This window comes from Ailuropoda melanoleuca, chromosome X (assembly GCF_002007445.2).
Source record: "Ailuropoda melanoleuca isolate Jingjing chromosome X, ASM200744v2, whole genome shotgun sequence".
Taxonomy (NCBI): Eukaryota; Metazoa; Chordata; class Mammalia; order Carnivora; family Ursidae; genus Ailuropoda; species Ailuropoda melanoleuca.
The window spans coordinates 63,659,434-63,674,110 of record NC_048238.1 but is presented as its reverse complement, the minus strand read 5'-3'; the positions used below and the strand labels follow the sequence as shown (position 1 = coordinate 63,674,110).

General features: G+C 33.5%; 1 protein-coding gene and 1 non-coding gene across 5 annotated transcripts in view; both read right to left on the bottom strand.

Moving 5' to 3' along the window:
- Positions 1-14,677, bottom strand: part of DACH2 (dachshund family transcription factor 2) — a 798,780-nt gene that overhangs the window by 471,898 nt on the left and 312,205 nt on the right. The gene's annotated exons all lie outside the window — the stretch shown is intronic.
- LOC117797550 lies at positions 6,062-6,166 on the bottom strand. The gene has a single exon (XR_004622561.1). It is a non-coding gene; the product is annotated as a U6 spliceosomal RNA (small nuclear RNA).

Sequence of the window (14,677 nt, the reverse complement as noted above, 5' to 3'; positions counted from 1 at the left end):
GAAGCATCGAACTTTACATCGGAATCCGGGGATGTACTGTATGGTGATTAACATGATATAATAAAAAAATCATAAAAAAAAAGAAAACAACACCAGCATTTTTCACAAAAGTAGAACAATCTTAAAATTTTAGGAAACCCCAAAAAACCTTGAAAAGTCAAAGCAACCTTGAAGAAGAAAAGCAAAGTTGGAGGCTTTGGAATTTCATACATCAAGTTATATTATAAAGCTGTAGTGATCCAAACAGTATGGTACTGGCACAAAAATAAACACATAGATCAATAGAACAAGATAGAAAAACCATATATGAACTCACAACTATATGGCCAATTAATCTTCAACAAAGCAGGAAAGAATATGCAATGGAAAAAAAGTCTCATGAGCAATAGTATTGGGAAAACTGCACAGCAATGTATGAAAGAATGAAGCAGGACCACTTTTTTACACCAAAGACAAAAATAAATTCAAAATGGATTAAAGACCTAACTATGATTCCTGAAACCATTAAAATCCTAGAAGAGAACATAAGCAGTAACCTCTTTGACATTGGCCATAGCAACTTCCTTCTAGATATGTCTCCTGAGGCAAGGGATCAAAAGCTAAAATAAACTATTGGAACTTCACCAAAATAAAAATCCTTTGCACAGTAAAGGAAATAATTAAAAAAACTAAAAGACAACCTATGGAATGGGAGAAGATATTTGCAAATAACATATCTGATAGAGGGTTAATATCCAAAATATATAAAAACTTATAAAACTCAACACCAAGAAAACAAATAACCCAATTAAAAAATGAGCAGAAAGCATGAATAGACATTTTTCCAAGGAAGACATGCAGACAGTCAACAGACCTTGAAAAGATGCTCAACATCACTCATCATCAGGGAAACACAAATGAAAACTACAATGAGATATCACCTCACATTTGTCAGAATGGCCAAAATTAATGACACAAGAAACAACAGGTGCTGGCAAAGGTGTGGAAAAAGGGGAACCCTCTTGCACTGTTGGTGGGAGTGCAAACTGGTACAGTCACAGAAAAACAGTTACAGAGGCTCCTCAGAAAGTTAAAAATAGAACTACTCTATGATCCAGCAATTGCCCTTCTAGGTATTACCCAGAGACTACAAAAACACTAATTCAAAAGGATACATGCACCCTGGTGTTTATAGCAGCATTATCTACAATAGCCAAATTATGGAAAGAGCCCAAATGTCCACCAACTGATGAATCGTTAAAGAAGTAGTGAGATATCTATATCTATATCTATATCTATATCTATATCTATATCTATATCTATATCTATATCTATATCTATATCATCTATATCTATATCTATATCATCTATATCTATATATCTATATATAATGGAATATTACTCAGCCATAAAAAAGAATGAAATCTTGCCATTTGCAATGACATAGATGGAGCTAGAGAGTATTATGCTAAGTGAAATAAGTCAGAGAAATAAATACAATATGATTTCTTTCATATGTGGAATTTAAGAAACAAAGCAAACAAGCAAAGGGAAGAAAAATAAGAGAAAGAGAGAAAGCAACAAACAGATTCTTTTTTTATTAAGGTTTTATTTATTTATTTGACAGAGATAGAGACCGCCAGCGAGAGAGGGAGCACAAGCAGGGGGAGTGGGAGAGGAAGAAGCAGGCTCATAGAGGAGGAGCCTGATGTGGGGCTCGATCCCATAATGCCAGGATCACGCCCTGAGCCTGAAGGCAGACGCTTAACTGCTGTGCCACCCAGGCACCCCAACAAACAAATTCTTAATTATAGCAAATAATCTGATGTTTACGAGATGAGAGATGGGTGATAGAATGGCTTAAATAAATGATGGGATTAAGGAGTACACTTGTGAGGAACACCAGGTGTTGTATGGAAGGGTTTTATCACTATATTATATAACTGAAACCAATATTACACAGTATGTTAATAAACAGAAATTTAAATAAAAACTCACTAAAAAAAGCAATGTGGAAGCTGCCCAAATGTCCATCAATAGATGAATAGTGGAAGAATAATTGAATATATATAATGGAATATTGTTCAGCCATGAACAAGAATGAAATCTCACCATTTATCACAACATGGATGGACCTAGAGGATATAAGACTAAGTAAAATAAGTCAATCAGAGACGAATACCATATGGTTTCACTCGTATGTATCAAGAATCAAAACAAATGTACAAACAAGGAAAAAGAGACAAACAAACAAAAAAAACCCAGACTTTTGAATATAGAGAAGAAATTGGTGGTTGCCAGAGGGGAGGTAGGAGAGGGTGGATTAAGTAGATAAAGGGGATTGAACTATACTTATCTTGATGAGCACTGAAAAATATATAGAATTGTTGAATCATTATATTGTATACCTGAAACTAATATAACATTGTATGTTAATTATACTTCAATTTTTAAAAGTACATGTTAAAATTTGGTATCTGTACATTCTGGTCCCTACAGAGAAGAAATTAGAAAATTTAGTCCCATACTTCTCCAGGACAAACTCTTCACTATTCCTTCCAGTTCAGATCTCAGTTAAGGAAGAGCTTTGTTCCATTGTATAGCCCATTATTAATGAGTTTTGTTACTGTTGTTGGATGATTAAAAGGAAGGAATAATACTGACAAATTAACACCTACTATGCGTCAATTATTATGCTAGGGTTTACATCAACTTCATTTAGTTCTCTAAATAATTCTGTAACTATTACCCTTATTTTAAGATAAGAAATTAAGCCTTAGAAAGGCTTATTTGCTGAAGGCCAGCCAGCAGATCCAGACTGTAGCCCTTATCTGTCTGACTCCAAATCCACTATATAGTATGCATATACTATACTAGTGTGCATATACTCAACCTAGTTTAAGACAAATGACTTTTCCTTCCTTCCTTTCTATAAATAGAAGAGCACCTCCTCAGAGTTGAAGAAATAAACTCAGCCATAACAGAACAAAATAAGCAAGGGAATAAAGGGGGTATTGTTCATGGTCATCTCACTTGGGGCTTGAAACATTTTGTATCTCCGTGATTTACCAAACTTGGATAAAGGCAAATCAGAGAAATGGAGCTAGGACTTCATTCTAGGAGTAATTTTTAAGTTACATGAAAGATACCAAATAAATGGACTATAAGTTCACAACTATTAGCCAAGCGCAAATAAAAGGAAAGAGGAGATGATTAAACAGCAAAGGCTATAATAGAAGAAAACTAAGGAAAAGTACAACAAGTTCAGAGGGAGTCAGTGAAAGATTTATGGAGGAAAGGAGCCCTTAGCCAGGTCTCAGACTGGGTGGGACCCAGGCAAGAAGATACATGAGAGACACATTCCAGACTAAAACATGGAGATGGAAATGAAGCTGTCTTGGGATCAGGGAAGAGATAGGCCTGTTTGTTAAAAATTAGGTTATAATGGAAACAGTGGAAATAAATAATAACAATAAGTTGCATAGGGCTTCCTAAGTGCCATACACACTTCTAAGTGCTTTATATTAAGTCACCTCATTCTGGTAAAAATCCTGAAACTTAGGCATAGTTAAATAATCTGTCCAAAGTCACACAACAGGTAGTGACAAAGCTGGGATTTAGAACCTATAAAGTACAATTCCAGAGTTTAAGCAATTAACCACTACAATGATACATTAGAAGATACATTAAGAGAAATAGGTAGTCAAAAATTGAGCTTTTCAATATAAATTATGAGGAAGCAAATATATAGGTAATACAAGTAATACAAGTAATACTAGGCAAAGCCCATAACTGGTCAAGATTTTTATATATTTATATTACTTATGGACAATGTGATTTACTATAAACCATAAATAATTTGAAATCTATTTTTAAAAAATTAACAGTATTTACAGCACACTTTAAGTAGATCTATTAAATTTATGTTTTTAATTTATAATCTGATCACATAGAAAGATTAAGTGGAAAAAGTGCTCATAAATCTCAAAGATTTTTAATTAGCTTCTTTTTATCCTAATCTGCATATTACATAAGGTTCAAAATATTTTCTCCAACAGAGGTCATAACTATATACATACACAGCTACATCTATACACACAACATATTTAAAAGCAAAGGGGGGTTGCTCTATCTCTGTCAATTCTTCATTTTAGCTATTTTGAAGGTAGTAATACGTAGAATGTCATATACAATATTAATGTGCCAACAATATGCATGAAGAAATGTGATCTACCGTTAACCATTGTTCAACCTGGCATACTAAAATATATGGTAGTATCTGAAATATGTTTAAGAATTATGCTTGAAGTTTAAGACATTAATTTTCAGACCACATATATTTTTCTCTATCATATATGACAAACTACAGACATTGTAATATAATAGCTATATTTTATAATTAAAGATAAATGCCTTTGTTTTTAAAATACGTTTATTTTTCTATTAAACAATGAACACTTATTAGAAAAACGCAAATAATGTACATAAAATTATGATTTAAACCTTCCCCTACTTCTTTCTAAAGATAACAGCCAAAAACTGGAAAAAGTCAGGGTGCCTTTGAGGATATTTAATTAAAATCTAATCCCACATTCTTAAAAGCTCACGTAAATTAAGCTGTCATTCAGGAGATTTATGCATTCACATTTGCATATTACATACAACTCATCAATTACTCATGTTTGAAAGCAATGCTTTTCCCAGGGTGCTGAACTGCCAACAGTGCCAACAGGCACATGCAGCCCACAAAACCATACCAACTGGTACCTTGAAGAAAGCCATTTCCATATGGCCTTTCATTTCTGCACATCCACAGAGTTCCAAGCATGCTTAGAAAACTATGACTACAGTTTGATGGATTGTATTGAGCTAAATTTGTTTGAAAGAGACCATCATTTTACTTAATCTTGGTGCAACTGCCTAGTGGTAGCAATTGAACAGCCTTTCTTGCATTCATGGCAAGTTTTAAAATTACACTAAAGATACAGAATGATTCCCAAGCTTCAGCATAGCCAGACAAAGCAGATAAGTTAAAAATATTCTCTTCAAGTTAATAAAAGGTAACCATTTATTTAGCATGGCATACTTAAATGAAGTAAAAAAAAAAGTTAAAAAAATATATACCTGTGTGTGTATATATACACAAAATACATGTATACACATACATAAGGGAGGGGATGAAAAAATCAAAGTGCAGTGGCTCATTCAGAACACTTGGAACGCTTTAAAATATGGCAAAAATAAAATGCCTATAACTTTTCCAGACTGTAGTTTTTCCTAAAGACTATTTTTGGGAGGAAAATGGCAAGTCTTTAATAGTATGGTATCAACAAGCAAATAGATGTAAAGGTACATTTTCTCCATGAGCTATAAACTGTTACAAAATACCTTTAACTTTTTACACATGCTGAGAAGAGAGGTCACTCCAGTTGTTCCAAAGGGAAAATGGCATGCTTATAAGACACCACATGTAAGAAAAAGAAGGAAGCCACCTAAATGACATAACAGGGTAAGCTATTTCCAGCACAGATCTACAACTGCCAAAATATTTTGCATGACTGTATATTTTACCGTTTAATATATTTGTTTTAGAAGTCCAAACAACCACTAGCTGTAAAAAGCGACACTTGAACCCAGGGACATTTCTCCTTTTATAAACAATTCCTTCCCCTCTCTTTCTAAAATTTGTCACCAATTTCCTTATCAGTTGGACATCCAGAAAACTCCCAAAACCTATGGCAACTGGAACAATTAAATAATCTTCTCACATTTATTTTATATAAGTTATAAGCCTGTGTATTAGTGTGAATGTATGCTGCAGTCATATCAGCAAAAGACTTACAGAAATTCAAGTCCGTAAAGATGTTTTGAGTGCCCACTTACAAGAAATTGTGTTACATGTTGTGAGAAATATAAAGGTACATTATACATGGTCAGAACTCGAAGTCTAATATGAAAGATATACACATATACTATGACTGAAATACTGACATAAACAATGCATTTGGAGCACAAAAGAGAACTATTCAATCTGAGATCAAAGGAGGTGGCATTTGATCTGGTCTTTAAAGATGAGTAGTATAAATATGAAGACTGTTTTATAAATGTACATGCCTTTGTAGAGGGGCCATGCAAATCTTTCTCTGTATCATTCCAATTTCAGTATGTAGGTTGCTGGAAAAAACACAAAATCAAAACTAGCTTGAGAATCTCCTAATATTCAAAGCAGAAAAAGACCAAAAAGAATATATGAGATAAACATTGTATTTCTAGTTATCTACTATTTTCCAAGGTATACAGATAGTTTAGTATATATATATAATATATATATAATATATATATATTATATTATATATTATATATATATACTAAACTATCTGTATACCTTGGAAAATAGTAGATAACTAGAAATACAATGTTTATCNTAAGATAGCAATAACAGTGGTTTTATTCTATAAGAAAATAGTATTTGCCTTTTATTTCAACTTGCAAAATCCTGCTTTCCTCCTAACAGATAATATTAATAGGTGTATATCACTTTTGTCATATAAATTTAATGCAAAACCTTATAAGAGGCAGAATTTTTATTAACTGGAATGGGAGGAAATAGTACTATAGAACAAAATATTAAGTGTGCATGTGTAGTGTTATTCTTCTGGCTATAATTTAACACTGAGAAAAAATACTTGAGCTTGGTTCTGAGCAAAAGAATCTCTCACAGGTTATCAGTTTCAGTTAACAATGTTAGCAAAACAATTGATACTCAGTGTGTCCAATGTTCCAGCATTCAGTGTTAACTTCTTCAAGTCCTCTTCAAATCTTCCACTTCTAAATCCTACTAAACCTAGGTGAGTTTTAATTATGATCAAGAAACTTACTGTTTCTTGTTGTATTATAGTTAGAAAAAATGTATACAGATTTTCAGAATAACAATTAAACTGATTACATAATATCCAAAATATTTTTATTTTAAACAATGCAGCGTAATAGGGACACATCAACAAAAGGTTACTGTACCTGAACAGCTAGTGACCATTTACCACTATAATGCTTTTGCCTTACACAACACAGGTCTTAAATCATAACTGCTATTTACAACTAAAAATTGTCTTATAATATCTTTCCCTAAGTGAAAAGTAATGTATTATACTTGCCTAACATCTCTCTTCAAGAAAGACATATTTCTCCCTTCTTTCAGGAAAAAAAAATGTTAAATGTTATGCACCCAATAACTTTTTTTGTTGTTTTTTTATTTTTCAGAGCCACACAGTACTAATATTGAATAATGTTTTATTGAATGATTATAAAACAGTTTTTCATTTCTTATGCTTACTGTGGTAAATTCCTAATTTCTTAAAGAAAGGAAAATGTTTCCTTGGTAAAAAACCATAGCGGAATTCAAACCAAAGGGAATCCAAATTCTGTTAATAAATAAAACTGCCATAATCCAAATAACAAGACTGACATTTTACCAGATATAGATCAATCTATTCTAAGTTACTCATTAGTCTAAACACTAATTAAAACCATCAAAATCCTAGAGGAGAACACAGGCAGTAACCTCTTTGACATCAGCTGTAGCAAACTTCTTATTAGATATGTCTTCTGAGGCAAAGGAAACAAAAGCAAAAATAAACTATTGGAATTCATCAAGATAAAAAGCCACACAACAAAGAAAACAATCAACAAAACTAAAAGGCAACCTTTGAAATGGGATAAGAGATTTGCAAATGACATATATGATAAAGGGTTATTATCCAAACTATATAAATAATTTATAAAACTCAACACCCAAAAACAAATAATCCAGTTAAATGGGAAGAAGACATAAATAGACATTTTTCCCAAGAAGATATTCAGATGGCCAATGACACATGAAAAGAAGCTCAATATCACTCATCATCAGGGAAATATAAATGAAAACTACAATGAACTATCACTTCACACACGTCAGAATGGCTAAAATTAACAACACAGGTAACAACAGATGTTGGTGAGGATGTGGAGAAAGGGGAACCCTCTTGTACTCCTGGTGGGAATGCAAACTGGAGTAGCCACTCCAGAAAAACAGTATGGAGGTTACTCAGAAAGTTAAAAATAGAACAACACTATGACCCAGCATTTACACTTCTAGGTATTTACCCAAAGAATACAAAATACTGAATCGAAGGGACACATGCACCCCAATGTTTATAGCAGCATTATCAACAATAGCCAAATTATGGAAAGAGTCCAAATGTCCACCAACTGATGAATGGATAAAGAATCTGTGGTGTATGTATGTGTGTATATATACACACACATATATACACACTATAAATTTTATATATATATATATATATATATATATATATATATATTTACCCAGCCATAAAAAAGAGTGAAATCTTGCCATTTGCAATGATGTGAATGGAGGTAGACAGTATCATGCTAAGCGAAATAAGTCATCCAGAGAAAGACAGATACTGTATGATTTCACTCATATGTGGAATTTAAGAAACAAAACAGATGAACATAGGGGGAAAAAGAGAGGCAAACCATAAAACAGAGTCTCAAATATAGAGAACAAACAAATATAGAGGGCTGCTGGAGGGGAGGTGGTTGGGGGGGTGGGCTAAATGGGTGATGGCTATTAAGGAGGGCACTTGTGATGAGCACTGGGTGTTGTATGTAAGTGATGAATCACTAGATTCTATACCTGAAACTAATGTCACACTGTATGTTAACTAATCAGAACTTACATAAAAACTTTTTTAAAAAATTAGTGAATTAAAAGCTATTGTAAGTCAGAAGTAAAGACGAAAAAACATCTCAAACATTCATTATAAATAAATTACTAAGGTGGAAAAACTCACAATGTTTTCAGATAGATTTTATTTATTTATATTTGAGAGAGAGAGAGACAGAGATAGTGAGAAGGAGCACGAACTGGGAGGACAGGGAGAAGCAGTCTCCTGCTGAGCAGGGAGCCTGATGTGGGCTCAATTCCAGGACTCTGGGATCATGACCTGAGCTGAAGGCAGATGCTTAACGGACTGAGCCACCCAGATGCCCCTATTTTTAAGCATATCTTAAGGATAGAGATAGTGCAAAATATTTTATGCTAAAATGTATGAACTGAATGAGATATCTGCTCAGTTTAGATTATATTTTATATTCTAGTTTTGTTCCAGTTCAGTAGTTATAGAAAAAAATCTATAAATTCAATTCCAGTTCTATCCACATCATTGGAATAAAGAAAAAAAAAACTAGCTCAGCTTGTGCTTTAGTAAAAATAATAATGATAATAATATGGAGGATTGGATCCTGCAAATTAGTAAAGCTTACTGAGTTTTCCCACAATGATTTGACTTAGTTCAAATCCTTATTTTAGATAATAACAAAGGGTTAGACTAATGACTAAATTACAGCACTGTGCAAAAATCTTGTCTTTCGATATATAACATGCACTTTAAGCAGAACATCCTTCCACATTGTATTTTCATTTTATTTCTTCTCTATATTTTATATCTAACAAATGTGCCCTAAAATTAACTTATGTAATAAATATGCTGTATAATATTTGTCTTCCAGAATATGATGACATTATATGACGTATCACTAGCCGCACAACTTCTGTGTTGGAAAAGACATCACCTAACAAGAAAGATAAATGCTCTATCCATGGTGAAACTCTACCATATGTTGTTTAGGAAAGAAGAAAATTGAAAATGACAAGAAGTATGTCAATCAAAATATAGAGATATTAAAAGTGCTCAAGGGGCGCCTGGGTGGCTCAGTCGTTAAGCGTCTGCCTTTGGCTCAAGTCATGATCCCAGCATTCTGGGACTGAACCCCGCGTTGCTCCCTGCTCAGCGGGGAGCCTGCTTCTCCCTCTCCCACTCCCCCTGCTTGTGTTCCCTCTCTCACTGCCTCTCTCTCTGTCAAATAAATAAATAAAATCTTTTAAAAAAAAGTGCTCAAATACATCTATTGATAATCCACCCTGTGCTAAAAGAAGCACAGTAGGCCAAGTATTTTTCTAAATTATAACTTTAAGGAAGGTCATAATTTTTGCTGCAGGCACAACTAAATATGAAGACTTTTTACCACTTTTTTGACAACAGTCTCACCATAAGCACCCATCAATTTTGCTGTCCACAACCCTGTTTCAATCAAAATAAGATTGACAGTGTTACTTCAGAATATCTATTAAGTCTCTAACTTACTGAGAGCATCAGTCAGGATAGAAAGAGACAGAAATTAGGTAGGAAACAGATACTGTTAAATTCCCATTGTCAAAATTGGAGGATACGGCAATAAAAATCTCAATTCATTTATTTGATATGGCAAATATTTACTGAATTATTAATATTTGCTGTTGATTAGCACTCAGCATAGATATAGTAGAATTTGGAAACTGTATACACACACACATACATGCACACAGAAATAATATGCGTATATACACATTTCCACATCAGCAAAGCCTAGTAGAATGCATGGCACATGGTAAATAAACATAGAGAAAGGGAAGGAAAAACAAAATAGGATAAAAACAGAAAGGGAGACAAAACATAAGAGACTCTTAACTATAGAGAACAGACTGAGGGTTGCTGGAGGGGAGGTGGGTGGGGGATAGTGATGGGCAGTAAGGAGGGCACTTGATGTAATGAGCACTGGGTGTTACATCCAAATGATGAATGACTAAATTCTACCCTGAAATTAATAATACATGATATGTTAACTAACTTGAACTTAGATAAAACCAAAAAAAATGGAATAAAGACAAATAGTAGAAGCCAAGAAATAATAAGAAAATAACAAAATGAATAAAATGTGGAATAGCTTACAGAGTCTCAAATATAGCCGAATAAAGAAGAGAGTGCCCTAAGTGATATTTAAGTATATAGAACTTTACTGTAGTCAGCAATACTCCAACAGCAAAATTTAAATTAGTGGCTTTGTGTATTTCCTAGTATTTTGCCTATACTCTATTCTATTTCATTATCCGAGCACTGATGAACTTGACCCATAAACTTTCAACAGTTACTGTACGTTTTTAGATTGAAGATACTGTCCGAATAAGAATGCAGTAACCAAGGGTTGCTCTGGTAATTCTTTCACATTTTTCTTTTTTCTTTTTGTTTTGAATATAATTTACATACACTATTACATTCATTTTGGGGGTACAACTTAATGATTTGAAAAGTTTAGACATTATACTATGTTTAACACAAGTGTAGCTACCATCTGTCCTGTTACATCACTATTACAGTATCATTGACTGTATTCCTTATGCTGTGCTTTTTATTCCTGTGACTTATTCATTTTATAACTGAAAGCCTTTATCTCCCTCGCCCCTTCATCCATTCTGTCCAACACCTGTGCCCTTCCCCTCTGCAACCATCAGTTGGCTCTCTGTACTTCCAGGTCGGATTCTGCTTTTCCTTTCTTCATTTTTTTTTTTTTTAGATTTCACATGTGAGTGCAATCATATGGTGTTTGTACTTCTCAGTCTGACTTATTTTACTTAGCATAACACCCTAGATTCATCCATGTTGTCCCAATGACACAATCTCATCTTTTCTATGGCTACATAATATTCCATTGTGTACACATTTTCTTTATCCATTCACCTATTGATGGACACTTAGGTTGCATCCATATCTTGGCTATTGTAAATAATGCTGCAATAAGCATAGGAGTGCATATATAATTTTGAATTAGTGTTTTCATTTCCTATGGGTAAATACCCAATAGTGGAATTATTGGATCATATGGTATTTCTATTTTAATTTTTTTTAGGAACCTCCATACTGTTTTCCACAGTGGCTATTCCAATTTACATCCCTACCAACAGGGCACAAGTGTTCCTTTTTCTACACATCCTTACCAACACCTGTTATTTCTTGTCATTTTGATTTAGTCATTCTAACTTGTGTAAGGTGATATCCCACTGTAGTTTCGATTTGCATTTTCCTGATGATTAATGATGTTGAGCATTTTTTCATGTGTTCGTTGGCCATCTCTCTATCTTCTTTGGAAAAATGTCTGCTCATGGCCTCTGCTCATTTTTTAATTGGATTGTTTGCTTTCTTGCTGTTAAGTTGTGTAAGTTCTTTATATAATTTGGATATGAACCCCTTATCAATTATATAATTTGCAAATATCTTCTCCCATTCAGTACATTGCCTTATAGTTTTGCTGATGGTTTCCTTCACTGTGCAAAAGCTTTTTAAAAAAAATTTAAATTCAATTAGACAAGGTAACATCATTAGTTTTTGATATTGATGCACTCCCACCAGTTTAATTTTTTTAATTTTATTTTCTTGATTAGGAGACAGATCTAGAAAAATATTGCCATGGCCAATGTCAGAGAAATTACTGCCTGTGTTGTCTTCCAGGATTTAGGGTTCATATCTCACATTTAGGTTTTAAATTAATGTTGACTTTATTTTTGTGTGTAGTGTTAGAAAGTGGCCCAGTTTCATTCTTTAACATATAGCTGTCCAGTTTTCTCAGCACCATTTATTGAAGAGACTTTTTCCCATTGCATATTCTTTCCTCCTATGTCATAGATCAGTTGACCATAAAATCATAGGTTCATTTATGTGCTCTCTCTTCTGTTCCATTGAATGTGTCTATTTTTGTGCCAATACCATACTGTTTTGATTACTACAGATTTGTAGTGTATCTTGAAATCTGGTATTGTGATATCTCCAGCTTTGTTCTCTCTCAGGATTGCTTTGGCTATTTAGGGTCTTCTGTGGTTCTATACAAATTTTACTATTGCCTATTCTAGCTTTGTGAAATATACTGTGGCATTTTGATAGGGATTGCATTGAATCTTTGCAAATCAATCAACAGCTTACACCACATCAAAAAAAGGAAAGATAAAAATCATATAATCATCTCAATAGATGCAGAAAAAGCATTTGGCAAGAATCAACATCCATTCATGATAAAAAAATCAACAAAGTGGGGTTAGAAGGAACATACCTCAATATAATAAAAACCATTTATGAAAAACCCACAGCTAACATCATACTCAATGCTGAAAAACTAAGAGCCTTCCCTCTAATGTCAGGAACAAAACAGGAATGTCCACTCTCACCACTTTTATTCAACCTTGTACTGGAAGTCCTAGCCACAGCACTCAGACAAGAAAAAGACATAAGAGGCAACCAAGACATAAGAGGCAACTTGGTAAAGAAGTTAAACTGTCACTACTTTCAGATGACATCATACTATACACAGAAAATCCTAGAGTCCATCAAAAAACTGCTAGAAGTAGTAAACAAGTTCAGTAAAGTAGCAGAATACAAAATTAATAGCCAGAAATTAGTAGCATTTCTATACACTAATAATGAAGTAGCGGAAAGAGAAATTTAAAAAACACCATTTACAATTGCACCAAAAGGAATAAAATACCTAAGAATAAACTTAATCAAAGAGGTTAAAGACCATTATCTGAGTCCAAAAATAATAAAACACTGATGAAAGACATTGAAGATGACACAAACAAGTACAGATATTTTATGCTCATGGATTGGAAGAATTAATATTGTTGCAATGTCATATTACCCAAAACAATCCACATTTTTCATTCTTAAGCAGAACTGGAATTTTATAATCCCTTCTGGTTGCTGATAACAAGAAACAATGTTAAGTATCTGATGCCAATTTCCCCAACATGTAAAAAGTAATATGACAGCAGCTGTATGCTCTTGAAGAAGGCTCATTAACTATAATCTGTCATTGTAAAGTACCTACCCCACTTCTACCATCCAACAATTCACCTAGGTAGCCTACCATTTTTGTCTTCAATGTTAGCTTTGCATTTAGATTGCACAGCTATGGGGAACCACATAGCACAATCTTCAACCCCACCAACCCTCTTGCCCCAAATTAGCAAAATAAAATATGTCTCTGACGGTCTTCACAGTTACCTTCAAGGATCATGGTATAGGAAATCAATGACATATAGGCAAAACAAATATATTATCCCATATTTGTATTCAACTATACAGATAGCCCCAACTGCAAAGCTCTTCAGGTCATCTGTCCTGAAAAAACATTGAAAAGGAATATATTAAAGCAAACGTTCCATTGAGATTAAAAATTGAAAACTCTTTCTGAAGTAATAAATACTCTAAACCATCTCTTAAAAAACAAAAAGAATCAAGTCAGGGCCTGGAAAGTTTAAGACATCGATTTGATATCCTGCAATATTATATACATATCTTTTCCAGATTGTCAAAATTATATCCAATTTCATTGGATCTAGTGCCCCTTACTTCCAGAAGCCTATAGGTATCTGTAAAAATATGTGGTGTCTGAATGTGGACTCCACTACTTAGGAATGTCACAAGTTCAAAGCCATTGTGTTGGGTGCTCCAAGCATCTAAAAATGACAAGATGGATACCCCAGGCTCCTTTCAAAACTGAGCTGCTAGGAACATGCAAGTATCCTTGTGAGTATCAGGACAGAGGGTTCGCAAAGGAGGCAGATGTAGCTCCTCTCTGTTTGGGACATGGATATCCATGCAAATCTTTGTCCCTACTTCTTTCCTTGAAAGGTTAGAAGATTTCCAAGTATACCCCACATCCCCATTTAGGGTTTCTAATTTAGTGGAATTTTATGACATTATCAAATATTTTGCTATTTGTCTGTCTATGTGAACTTAAAACATACTATATTTCAAGTATTATATTT